The 12,558-nt window shown below is 42.3% G+C and overlaps 1 pseudogene; it reads left to right on the top strand.

Moving 5' to 3' along the window:
* Nucleotides 1–12,285, top strand: part of LOC140904797 (up-regulator of cell proliferation pseudogene) — a 72,740-nt pseudogene extending 60,455 nt beyond the window's left edge.
* Nucleotides 12,286–12,558: the final 273 nt, after the last annotated feature.

Here is a 12,558-nt window from a genome sequence, read left to right as displayed (position 1 = left end):
AGGTCAGGTAGGATGGGTATCTGAGGTGGACACACATTGAGTATATATCCCAAACAATTCAGAAATGCCAATTTTGGGAAAAAGCAATCCAAAATATTTCTGTGTCCAGTGTATCCATAAGCATTTTTTTAAAGAAATAATGTATTGAGGTTGAGCTGCTAAAAGCATGTTCTCTACCTGTTGATTTGAACCCATCACTTTCCTCTTTGAATCCCTCTGCTCACTCCTCATCTGATATTCAATCAGATTTAAATTATTGGTCACCTTTTCAAGGAAACTCTGTCTCCTACCTAGACGAGCTTTACCTTGTAAAGAATTCCATTTCATTGTGGCAGACAAGAGTAAATGTTGACCACAGTCTTTGTCCTGTAGCGTTAGTTGATTTTTTAGATACACTAGGCCAAGGCCATTGAGCACCTTGAAGATAAAGACCAAGATTTTGAACTTGAATAGTCCTGCATTTCAACCCTTGGAGTGTTCACTTGGTGCATGGGGAATGGGATTTTTTTAATCACGAGGCATTTGTGTTTCATCAAAGAAGAAAATCTTCTACAAAGGAACAGCTGTTGTGAAATCAGGTTTTCACCAAACGTTACTCCTGGAGGAATTCTGTACTACTGTAGGCATGCATAATTAATGAGCCATGCATATCTTTAATTTTTTTGTGTAGAAAAAAAAAGCTTCTGCCAAAATGTTGCTGCATTCCACCTTTTGCCCACCAGAGGGCACTGTGTCACAAGAACAGCAGCAGATACTCGCAGAAAATAATAATTACCACCGGGGGGGGCACGGGAGAAAACCTTTTGTAGTGATAAGCAAGGCGGGCCATTTCCAGAAGTTATCAAGAATGGTTTTCTTCCCCACACCCTCCGCCCCCACTCTCCTGCTGGTAATAGCTCATCTTAAGTGAGTGTGTATGATAACACCCATTTTTTTCATGTTCTGTGTGTACATAAATCTCCTCACTGTATTTTCCACTGAATGCATCCAATGAAGTGAGCTGTAGCTCACGAAAGCTTATTCTCAAATAAATTGGTTAGTCTCTAAGGTGCCAGAAGGACTCCTTTTCTTTTTGCGAATACAGACTAACACGGCTGCTACTCTGAAACCTGTCAATATTCCTAGAGATGATTCTCAGATTTCTGACAAGCATAGGGTTGTCTGCAGTGTAGATGTAGCTGGGTAGATCCCAGGATATTGGAAAGCCAATGTGGGTGAGGTAATATCTTTTCTTAGACCAACTTCTGTTGGTGAGAGTGACAAGCTTTTGAGCCACAAAGAGCTCTTCTTCAGGTCTGGGAACATTACTCCCAATGTCAGAGCAAAATGCAAGATGGAACAGATTATTTAGCATAAGTAGTTAGCAAATATTGTAAGGGACCATTCAAAGTAGAATGGGCCATTAGCACCTCTGCAAACATAGGAAAAAAAGAAGGGGTTAGTGGATTACAGATTGTTTTAATAAACCATAAATCTAGTGTCTCTGTTCAATCCATGATGTCCATAATCCATGATTTGGTGTCCAGCAGACTAATGAATGTAAGCTCCCTGGTTCTTCTTTTGAAAATGCTGTGCAAGTTGCCTTTGAGGATTGGGTCTGATAGGTCAGATATAGAGTGATTACTTTATGAAAAGTGTTCACCCACAGGTGATAGGGTGTTTTTGTCTTTTATCATTTTCCTGTGTATATTCATTTGAGTTTATAATGCTTATCTGTTTCATCCATATAATCATTATTCAGGCATTTAGTGCACTGGATGAAGTGTGCTACATGTGATAGGCATGTATAAGATCCTGGGATCTTGAAAGGTGTTTTGTGTGGAATGTTGATCATTATAGTAATGGAGATATGTCTGCAAGTTTTGCATCTATAGTTCTGGCAGAGTCTGGTGCTGCTTTGAGTGGGTGTGTCCTGGTCTGTGGGGAGCTTGCTCTTGATGACGAGGGTTACCTGGGGTTTTGAGAACCCACAGCAGGGGCAACTTAACTATTTCACTCCATGCAGTGTCAGGAATCAATCAATAGGAACACAGCACTTCTGTCTGATCAAGGATTAAATGCAAGTAAGTATGCTCTTATCTAACACTGCAGTTTATTAGATTTAAGCATACAGAGACATAAGCAATAGGTTTAGAACATCCCAGATCTTTTTCCTAAGATCTGGAATGGTATTGTGTAATTAACAGCAGGTTTGCAGTGGCCAGCTGCTCACCCACCAGGGAGAAAGGGTGTCAGAAAAAAGTGTCTCAAGATGGCTTCAGAGGACTGCTCCACAATATACTCTATTAGCTAATCTTTTATAACTAACTTCTACAAAACACATAGGTCATAATGACCCCAACTGGATCATCTCTTTTCTAACTTTCAGTCAACTTTTCATATCAGAGGTGCCTAGATTCAAAGTTTTCCAACCACCAAGGTTTTCAGTCTCAGTTGTTTACTTGTCTGTCCCCTCCTCCCATTCTGATTAGCAAAAAACTATCAGCTAGATATGACCTCGCTTCTAAAAGCCTGTCTCCAAATTAACCCTTAACTATGTGGTGTTCTATTTCATTAATTCCTATTGGCAGAATGCACATAATATGGTTGCAATTAGTTTGATCACATAATGGGGTATACACATCCCTCAAACCAGGGCAACAATGAGTTTCAAGAGATTGTTCGAAGACCAGAAGAGATGGTTCTTGAAATATTTCTTTCATGATGGGGTACCCATCAAGTATGGGGTGTAGTTGTTTACACCCATTGGTGGTTACACTAGCTTTACTGTATGGGTTCCAGTGTGGGGTGGTAGGTGACAAATAGGGGTATGCAGTCAGAAGGGGGTTTATTTCTGTATTGAAGCAGATTCTCCTGGGGTATTTGGGTGGCCTGTTGCATGATGCAATCTACTTCTCTGATGAAGTGTCCTTGTTTGGTGAAGGTGGTTTTAAGTGAACATAAGAACAGCCATACTGGGTCAGACCAAAGTCCATCTAGCTCAGTGTTCTGTCTTCTGACAGAGGCCAATGCCAGGTGCTTCAGAAGGAATGAATAAAAAAGGTAATCATCAAGTGATCCATCCCCTGTCACCCATTCCCAACTTCTGGCAAAGAGAGGCTAGGGACACCATCCCTGCCCATCCTGGCTAATAGTCATTGATGGACCTATCTTCCATCAATTTACCTAGGTCTTTTTTGACCACGGTTATAGTTTTGGCCTTCACAATATCGACAACAAGTGTGTTAAGCCAGGAATAGTCAATAGGTGGACCGTGGGCCAAATCCGGAATGCGAGATGCTTTTGAATGGACCCCACAATGTTTTTATTTCTTTATTATCATTATGGGGTTTTAAACATTTTTTTCTTGGATTCTGGACCTTGACTGTACCTTGACCAAGAAATTTGGACCTTGACAAAAATAGGCTATCCCTTCATTAAGGTATATATCACTTACTTTCTCCTCAGAGCACATTCTGTGGTATCTGAGTGCCTGGCTGTCAATAACATATTTCTTGGTATGGTTGGGGTGGTTACTAGATCTATGAAGGTAGGTGTGGTGATCCATGGGTTTCTTGCATATGGTTGTCTGTAGGGTTCCATTGCTGAAGCTGATTGTGGTGTCCAGAAGTTGATGCTAGTGTGGGAAAGCTCCAGAGAGAGTTTAATGGATGGGTGGTGGTTGTTGAAGTTGTGGTGGAAGTCTGAGGGAGTTTAAGCTGTCTTCCCATAGGATGAAAATTTCTCAGGTATATCACTGGTTTCATGATGCACTTCTCCAGAAATTCTTCTTCAGGATGACCCATGAAGAGGTTAGCATATTGGGGAGCCATCCTAGTACCCCTGGCTGTTCTCATGCTTTGGACAAAATGTTTATTGCTGAAGGTAAATCTATGACAGGCGAGGATGAACTGGATGAGTTTGGCTATGTGTTTGGGATGGATAATTGATGGTTGTCCATTGTCTTTTAAATATTTGGGGCAGGCAGCTATCCTGTCATTGTGAGGGATATTGGTGTATAGGAAAGTGACATCCATGGTGGCAAGGATGGTATTCTGAGGAAGGTTGTTAATACTGTGGAGTAGAGTAGGGCTCAAATGTACTTGAGCCATCCAGCTACTGTGAGAGTGGACTGTCTGGAAAGACTCTTGCCTAGGCTCACAGCCCATGCACGTTTCAATCTCTTTGGCTCATGAGTGTTTGCATGCAGTCTTCTAGAAAGACAAAGGTTTCCTTTAATAGATGTTTTCAGTTTTGCTTCCTCAAACGGGCAGTCAGTGCCACACACTGGCTGAAATAAATGCTGAGTGACTGAGATCAAGTAGGGGATCTTGAGCTGTGTGGTGCACAATCCCCTCCATTATAAGACTGCTGATTTTGCAAAATGCTGTGTTTTTGACGAGCTGTGCCTAGGGAACTCCTTGCTCAAATGACCCCAAAATTTGGGTCACTAACCCTATCCTGTTCCCCCATGAGACAACAAATTTCAAGACAGTCCAAGTAAGCATACAGATCTTACAGCACTAAGAAGAAATAACATTTAAGTAGAAAGGGCTTCTCAACCTAAACTAAAGCAGAGCTGGTGCTTCATTATACAATCATAGGCCTGGAAGTGACATTGAGAGGTCATCAAGTCCAGTCCCCTGCCCTCAAGGCAGGACCAAGCACCATATAGACCACCCCTGACAGGTGTTTGTCTAACCTGCTCTTAAAAATCTCCAATGACGGAGATTCCACAACCTCCCTAGCCAATTTATTCCAGTGCTTAACCACCCTGACAGTTCGGACATTAGGAAAAATTTCCTCTCAAAACTTCCCTTGCTGCAATTTAAGCCAATTGCTTCTTGTCCAATCATCAGAGGATAGGAAAATAATTTTTCTTCCTCCTCCTTAAAACAACCTTTTAGGTACTTGAAAACTGTTATCATGTCCCTTCTCAGTCTTCTCTTTTCCAGACTAAACAAACCCAATTTTTTCAATCTTCCCTCATAGGTCATGCTTTCTAGATCTTGAATCATTTTTGTTGCTCTTCTCTGGACTTTTTCCAGTTTGTCCACATCTTTACTGAAATGTGGCACCCAGAACTGGACACAATACTCCAGCTGAGGCATAATCAACGTGGACTGGAGCAGAAGAATTACTTTGCATGTCTTGCTTACAACACTCCTGCTAATACATCCCAGAATGATGTTTGGTTTTTTTTGCAACAGTCTTACACTGTTAACTCATATTTAGCTTGTGGTCCACTCTGACCTCTTGATCCCTTTTTTGCAGTAATCCTTCCCAGGCAGTCATTTTCCATTTTGTACATGTACAACTGATTGTTCCTTCCTAAGTGGAATACTTTGCATTTGTTCTTATTGAATTTCGTCCTAGTTACCTCAGACCATTTCTCCAGTTTGTCCAGCTCTTTTTCAATTATAATCCTATCCTCCAAAGCACTTGCAACTCCTCCCACCTTGGTATCGTCTGCAAATTTTATAAGTGTACTCTCTATGCCATTATCTAAATCATTGATGACTATATTGAACAGAACTAGACCCAGAACTGATCCTTGCAGAAGCCGACTCGTTGTGCCCTTCCAGCATGACTGTGAGCCATTGATAACTACTCTGGGAATGGTTATCCAACCAGTTATGCACCAACCTTATAATAGCTCCATCTAGGTTGTATTTCCCTAGTTTTTTAATGAGAAGGTCATTTGAGACTATATCAGATGCCTTACTAAAGTCTCGATATACCACATCTACCGCTTCCCCCCATCCACACGGCCGTCACCCTGTCAAAGAAAACTATCGAGTCAGTTTGATATGATTTGTTCTTGACAAATCCATGCTGACTATTACATATTGCCTTATTATCTTCTAGATGTTTGCAAATTGATTCCTTCATTATTTGCTCCATTATCTTTCCGGGTCCAGAAGTTAAGCTGACTGGTCTGTAATTCCCTGGGTTGTCCTTATTTCCCTTTTTATAGATAGGCACTATATGTGCCCTTTTCCAGTCTTCTGGAATATCACCCGTCTTCCATGACTTTTCAAAGATAATAGCTAATGGCTCAGATATCTCCTCAGTCAGCTCCTTGTGTATTCTAGGATGCACTTCATTGGGCTCTAGTGACTTGAAGACATCTCACTTGTCTAAGTAATTTTCACCTTGCTCTTTCCTGTTTTGAACCTACCCCATTTTCACTGGTGTTCACTATGTTAGGTGTCCAATCGCCACCAACCTTCTTGGTGAAAACCGAAACAAAGAAGTCATTAAGCACGTCTGCCATTTCCACATTTTCTGTTATTGGTTTTTTGTCTTCTTTGAGTAATGGGCCTACTCTGTCCTTGGTCTTCCTCTTGCTTCTAATGTATTTGTAGAATGTTTTCTTGTTACCCTTTATGTCCCTAGCTTGTTTGATTTCCTTTTGTGCCTTGGCCTTTCTAATTTTGCCCCTACATACTTGTGTTGTTTGTTTGTATTCGTCCTTTGTCATCTGACCTAGTTTCCACTTTTTGTAGGACTCTTTTTTTTATTTTTAGATCATGGAAGATCTCCTGGTTAAGCCAGGGTGGTCTCTTGCCATTCTTCCTATCTTTCCTGTGCAGTGGAATAGTTTGCTCTTGTGACCTTAATAATGTCTCTATAACACATAATAAATGGGTTAATCGTTTATCAGGTCCAAATACCCTAACACTGCACCGGAGACATTACCGTACCAGGACTGGCCTGGAGGTGTCTTAGCATTAGCTCCCCAGGTTGCAATGTGGGTAAATTTGCTTTGTAAGTAATGACAGTCCTCACAGCTCCCCAAAAGGAGAGAGGAAGTAGCGTGAGTGAAGGGACTGATTTGGTCGCTGGGAGGTAAGCAAAGCCACAGTGCTGTTAGCTACACCTGTAAAAGACATGTCCCAGCAAAGAGATGGAGGAAGATATGAAGAAAATCAAAAATGAAGGCGTAACCCAGAAGGTGTAATCTGCACTGACTGCTGAAAGGGAAATAAAGGGTCAGATCCTCCGGATGAGCCATTGATGCCCAGCACAGCTCAGGGTGAGGGGTGAAGGCTACCATCACAGCCACCTGATCCTCAGACTGCCAGGCACCAGTCTGATCCTGAGCAGCAGCTTAGAGCAGCCAAGGGATCATTCCAGCTTCTGGGATCACCACAGAGACAGGGTCCTGAGTCTATGCCCCCTCCTCCAGTAGCTGTGAGCTGCGATGTCATAGAGCTGGTTATACTGGAAGATTTTCTAGGAAATTCTCAGTTGGCCACTTAAGCCATTTTAAAGTGGACTCTGCACTGCACTGAGGATAAGGATTGGGATCAAAAAATGCAAACCAACCTCACATTAGCGGAGTTCAAAGTGGGCCAGAACTATGTTTTATTTGTATAGAAGTAATCCCATTGGCTTCATTTTTGTTATATCAATATAAGTAAGAGAAGAATTGAACCCAGGATGTATAAGTCATCTGTTACTTACTGGGTACTGCTTTTCTTTAAATTACAAACATCAGGCTGTCTATGGAATGAGTAAACTGTATATAAAGTCACCATTTTCTACTCTGAAATTTTGGTTTGTTTTAACTTCCTTCTGCAGAAAGAAGTAAAGCATTTCAAGATGTTCTGTCCAGATTAAACCTGGAGAAGCACAGAAGCATCAAGATCAGGCTGAGGGATGTCCTGGAGATTTGCCCAGAAAGCATCAAGAACAAGATTCCAGAGGCATTAGATGATTTACCTTGGCATTTCCTGAGGAAGGTCATGGCTCTGAATGGGACGGCCAGAAATACAAGCATTGGGCACAAGGCTCCTGCAGAAGAAATGGGTGATTATGAGGAGAAGCTGCATATTGATGGCACTTTCTGTTTTAGTGACACTGAGATGAAAATTTCTCTGCAACCTCTTGATGTTCTCTGTGCTGTTCTGCTTTGCTCAGACAGCTTCCTAAAGCAGGAGATCCTGTCCAAAATGTCCATGTGCCAGTTTGCCTTTCCTCTGCTGCTACTCACCCTTGACACCCCCAAGTGCACCCTAATACTGTGGGCCATGAGGGACATTGTGCGGAAGTGGAGGCCGCACTCCCTGGCAGAGAACAGAGGGTTCAGAGAGGAGAGCTTGATGCTCACGTCAATGCCAACCATTTCTTTTGTGTGGATGGGGAGCTGCAGCTTCTCCAAGTCCCACCTCCTCAATGAGGTTCTCAGCCCCTCCCAGCAGCACCACGATTTCTTTATCAGTGCGGGACATGGAGTCTGGGAACTTCCTTCGGAAAATCGCAGATGGGCTGGTTGAGATTGCCTGGTATTTCCCTGGGGGGATGGAAAATTCTGATCTTTTCCCAGAACCCATTGCAGTTACAAATCTGCGTGGAGACATTGAGTCCCACTGGCTACAGTTTAGCTTTTGAACAGAGGTCTCCTCCGCAGTGTTCATAGTTACCGAGAGCATCGGTGAGAGAGAATAGGCACTGATATCATCTTGGAAAGAATCCAGCTCTAAATATTACTTCATCCTCAACTACAAGAATAAGAAACCCAAAGAAACTCTGGGATTCCTTAATAAGCTGTCCTCAGTGTTGAAGCTGAGCAAATCACAGCTACTGGTGAAAGATCGTACCATGAATAATGCAGGATTTGTGAAAAAGGTGCAGTCCACCATAGGAACCATAGTGAATTCATCTCTGAAGACAGTGAGTTTGGAAGCCATGGCTGTGACGGCACCTGACCTAGGAATCCTGGTGAATGAGGACTGTCAGGCATGTCAATGTGTGAGCAAATATACTGAAGAAATCACTGCAGAAATAAGAGATGGGGCAAAATACAAAAGGGAAATGTTGAGCCTGCAAGGAGACCTATGGAAAAACTTGGCTAAAGTGGAAGAAGAGATGTGCCGAATGAAAAGGCAAGGGGTCATGGCCATTGAAGACTATAAATCTGCGCTGAAACAGAAATGGTTAGAGATACGCAGACAGCAGAATCAGTGTGACCGTACTAATGGTTTGACTAAGTTCATCAAGGGAATAGTACAGCTGAAGCCAGTGGAGAAACATTACTTTCTGAAATGGATGAAATTTATCCTGGATAATATTGCGAGGCGAATCTTTCTAAAATGCGGGCGGACTATAAAGAGAAATGTGAAACTCCAGGAGTGGACCAAAAACAGCTGGAGGAATTAGATGAATTAATATCTGATAGTTCCTTGGGGGTGGAGTATTTCATGCGTGAGTTGGGGCAGTTCTATGAAGCTGAATGCTCAATGGTTAAAGAAGGGAAAATGGAAGAAAGCCAAAGACATTTCACCCGTCTCCCATGCATAGCAGCTGACCTGATGCTGGAAGGGTTTCCTGTTTAGCTGACCGATGGAGATGCCTCCAATATCCCCATGAACTTGGTAGTAGAGGTTCTAACTCATCTCCATATCAGGCTAGGGGATAGATCCAGAATGGTGGTTATAACAGTGCTGAGAGTGCAGAGCACTGGGAAATCCATCCTCTCAACACCATGTTCGGCCTGCAGTTTGCAGTGAGTAGCGGTCGAAGTGCGCGAGGAGCCTTCATGACGCTCATTAAAGTTACAGAAGCTGTTCAGGAGCCGCTTGGCTGTGATTTCATCCTGGTGATAGACACTGAAGGTCTGAAGGCCCCTGAACTAACAGCACTGGAAGACAGTTATCAACATGACAATGAGCTGGCCACCCTGGTGATTGGACTGAGTGACGTCACCATCGTTAACATGGCCATGGAGAATGCCACAGAAATGAAGGATGTTCTGCAAATTGTGGTCCAGGCATTTCTCAGAATGGAGGAAATAGGAAAACAGCCAAACTGCCAGTTTGTGCACCAGAACGTCAGTGATGTGTCTGCTCATGTTCAAAATATGAGGGACAGGAAACACCTCCTGGAGCAGCTGAATGAAATGACCAAAGCTGCAGCAAGGATGGAAAAGCAAAGCAGGGAAATGACATTTTCTGATATTATGGAGTATGACCCAGAAAAACACAATTGGTACATACCTGGCTTGTGGCATGAAGTCCCTCCCATGGCTCCCGTAAACACTGGATACAGTGAGAGGGTGTGAAAGCTAAAGAAATACCTGTTTGAATTCATAGAGAACCGTTCATGGAAAAGAGCTGGAAAGGATATTCCTGATTTTATTGTATGGTTGAAGAGCTTGTGGAAGTCAGTGAAACATGAGAACTTCATCTTTAGCTTTAGAAACAGCCTTGTAGCTGAAGCCTATAACCTGCTGTCTGTGAAGTATTCTGAATGGCAATGGGGTTTCCGCAAGGAGATGTATCTCTGGATATCTGAAAAAGAAACTTTTATCTAGAATCAGCTGCCAGAGACACTAGAGGGTGATCTCTTTCACAGCTTAAAAATGGAAGCACAAGGGAAACTACAGCAGGGAGAACAGAAGCTCTTGAATAACTTAGAACAGTATTTGAAAGGTGAAGCTCCAAATTTGAACCTGATAGAAAAGTACAGAGAAGATTTCAAAAGGAGCACGAATAGCCTCAAAAGAGAACTTGAAAATTATTCAACCAGTAACTGTGAGGAAGCAATTCGAATACGAAGAGGACAGCGCAAGATAGACAATATCCAGTCTGGGTACAAGCAGAAAATTGAAGGGGAAGTTGCCAGACTCTTGGCTGAATGCCGAAACAGAGAAGATAAACTCGACCATGAGAAACTGAAGAAAGAATTTGAAACGATGTGACGAGAAACCTTGTCAGAGTTAACGCTCTGTACTTTACAGAAATGTCAAGTTGTTCAAGATATGGATCTCCAGCTGAGAAAGGATCTGAAGCACAGAGCGGGTGCTGTCAGACAGATACTGCAACATGCAAAAAGCCTGCTGGATTATAGAATGAAGTCTTTCACAATGAAGAAGGAATACTTAAACCTAAAATGGACCAGAGCAGTTGTAGAATACTTCTCACAGGAATGTTACTGTAAAACTGAAGAGCTTGCTCTATCTTTAATGACTGAATGCAAGAAATACATTGAAGAAAAAGTTAAATCCAAAACAGACTATGATGAAACCTATTGTGGAGAACTGCTGCATATGGTTAATGAGAGGTTAAAAGAGGAGGAGATTGAGAAACTTCACACTTCTCCTTTGTTTGAAGTTGACCTGAAGCGTCACGTTTGGGGGAAGCAGCTTGGGCATTTCAGAAGATGCATGAAGATTTTATCAAAGAAAACGATCCTCAGCAACGTCTGGAGAAGCTGAAACCTCATTATTTCTCCATATTTACTGATCTCTATTTGGAAAAGAAAGAGAGCCAAACAAGGGTGAGGAATTTCTGTGATCAGTGTCTCAAACCTGCCCTGGTGGGTTATGTCAACAAAAGGCTCGGACTAGAAATAGTTGACAATATTCTCAGCAGTGAACAGGCCCTTGAATACGCCAGCCGAAGCTTCTTTCAGTTCTTTTTGCTAAAGAAGCTGCTGGAAGAGATGAACTTTGGCAACTATGTGAAATACATAAGTAACTATGAAGAGTTTGTCAAATCCTGGATACAGAGATGTCTGATAGACCACTATGGAGGGAAGGCAAGTTTGAGAGATTTGGAGAAAGGGATTCTATCCGGAATAATAAATAAAATCAAGGGAGTTCTGAAAAACTCCATAAATAAAAACAATAACACAGTTTCTGCCTTTTTAGACAGCTTTTGCAAAGAGCTGCAGCAGGACCTGGCCATTTCCAGCAATAGCTTAGTTGGAGTACAGTTTAAAACCACAGCAAAAATTGAGCAGCTTTCTGGTAACATTGAAATCTTCCTTCTGGAGCTGGAACAACAAATCTTAACCCAGTTTAATCATTTGGAACTTGAGACCAAACTCTCCAGCCTGCCAGTGAAACCCCAGGATGAGATCTTCAAGCGAGTGTTTGGCTGTGGGAAGCAGTGTCCGTTCTGTGAAGCCCCCTGTGAAGCAGGAGGCACTGACCATAAAGAGCATTTTGTATCTGTCCATCGACCCAAAGGGTTAGGGAACTTCAGGGATTGTGATTCACAAAAGCTTGAGCATTCCATATGCTCCTCTGATGTGGTTTCCAATCGTGAATTCCGAACTGCAGCCGCAGATGGGAAATTTCATCCCTACAAAGATTACCGCCATTACTACCCAGACTGGCGCATTCAGCCTGATCCCAGCATTGATGCTTCTGATTTCCGGAAATTTGTTTTCAAATCATTCAATGACCAGTTAGCTAGAGCGTATGGTGCTAAAGCAGCAGAACTTCCAGGAGACTGGAAAAATATAATGAAAGAGCAGGCGCTGAAGAGCCTAAAGGAAGCATTTTACATGAAATAATAGACATGCCAAGAGTCTCTTTAAATAGGATACACTTCAACAAAACAAAACCCTTAATTAAAAAAAAACGGAATATGAACAAATCTGACAGCCTGTACCATTTTTTAAATTGAAAACTAAAAACAAAAAATCAATTGCAGGTCACATCTTCCAGTTAGTGCAAGGCTGCTGCACAGGAACAGCCATACCAAAGCAAACTGATAGTCCGTGTATCCCTGTGTCCTTGCTGAACCAGAATAACAGCCCATCTAGCCTGGTATCCCCACCTCTCTG

The sequence above is a fragment of the Lepidochelys kempii genome, chromosome 6 (genome assembly GCF_965140285.1).
Source record: "Lepidochelys kempii isolate rLepKem1 chromosome 6, rLepKem1.hap1, whole genome shotgun sequence".
Classification (NCBI taxonomy): domain Eukaryota; kingdom Metazoa; phylum Chordata; order Testudines; family Cheloniidae; genus Lepidochelys; species Lepidochelys kempii.
Note: the sequence above shows the minus strand (reverse complement) of the source record. Positions and strands in the feature narration are given on the sequence as shown.